Here is a 1461-nt window from a genome sequence, read left to right on the forward strand (position 1 = left end):
GTTATCACTGTGGGTGGTGTGTACAGAATGAATATCAAGGGAGCTGCCGGACTGGAATCACAGAGATCACTTAAGAGGTTGCTCCCACGGCCCAGCAGGGACGAAGAGTGAGTGCAGCACAGATGGCGGGACTGAGAGCTTACATTCATCAACCCCTTGGTATGCGGGGACTGCTTTACACACGCCACAGGCATTAATTCATTCCTCCCAATAACCCTACGACCCATCTGCAGATGAAGAAATAAAGCAGAGAAAAGTTAAGTAACTTTCCCGAGAGCGGAGGGAGTGGCAGAGCTATGACATATCAGCCTCTGGCCCTGGTGGTGGCATTCCTGGCCTCCACATGATACAAACAGGACGTAGATGAAGTCACGGTATGATGTGAGAGTGGAACTGGCAGGCCTTGGTCTGAGTCTCATGGATCCAGCACATGTGAGGAGAGTGTCGTGAATCACTTCCAGGTTTCTGGCTTTTGGAGATGGAAAGAGGTGTCATTTACTCCTAGAGAAAACCCTAGAAGGAGCAGGATTTGGAAGGAAGATCAAGAATTCATTTTTTATACATCAAACTGACAGCAGAGTATATAAATCTCTAACTAGAGGTCTGGTTGGAGATGTAAATTTGAGCATTATGGTAGTCAGAATCATGGCCCCCAAAGATGAACATGTCCTAATCTCTGGAACCTGTGAATATGTTAACCTCACACGGCAAAAGGGCCTCTGCAGATGTGATTAAATTAAGGAGGTTATCTTGGATTATCTAGGTGGGCCCAATTTAACCAAAAGGGTTAAAGAGGGAGGCAGGAGGATCAGAGTCAGAGAGACTGGAAGATGCTACACTGTTGACTTTGAAGATGGAGGATGGAGTCAAGGAATGCAGGCCGCCTCTAGAAGCTAGAAAAAGCTCTCTTCTAGAGCATCCAGAAGGAACGTAGCCCTGCCCTGCCTTGATTTTAGGACTTCTGACCTCCAGAACTGTGAGAGAATCAGTCTGTATTGTGTAAGCCACTAAGCATGTGTTAATTTGTTACAGCAGCAACAGAACTAATACCAGGAATTTTACATTAATATTTAAAATGATGTGGTACAGAATATGGAGGGGAGGAACACAGTAACTAAACAAAGGCTCTTGAGAAGCCACAAGGAAGTGGGAACCAAAGCAAATGTGGGAACCAAAGCAAACGTGGAGGTAATGGCCTGAACTAAGGAGAGACATTTCTTTTGTAGCAGGAGGAAAGCAGGAAGTGGGAATGGAGGTTGATATGTAGAGACTGTAGTGAGAAGATGAATTAATTTCAAAATAATAGTTTTTATTAACTCAATGAATTATGTGGCTAGGTCATTAGCAAGGTCGACACTTGAACCCAGGGCATTTGACTCTTAATTTTAGTGCAGTTTCTAAATTGTACCAAAGGATTCCCAAGATTTCATGGTAGGAAACAGCAATCGTGGCCACAAAAAG

Source organism: Trichechus manatus, unplaced genomic scaffold (genome assembly GCF_000243295.1).
Source record: "Trichechus manatus latirostris isolate Lorelei unplaced genomic scaffold, TriManLat1.0 scaffold00199, whole genome shotgun sequence".
NCBI lineage: Eukaryota > Metazoa > Chordata > Mammalia > Sirenia > Trichechidae > Trichechus > Trichechus manatus.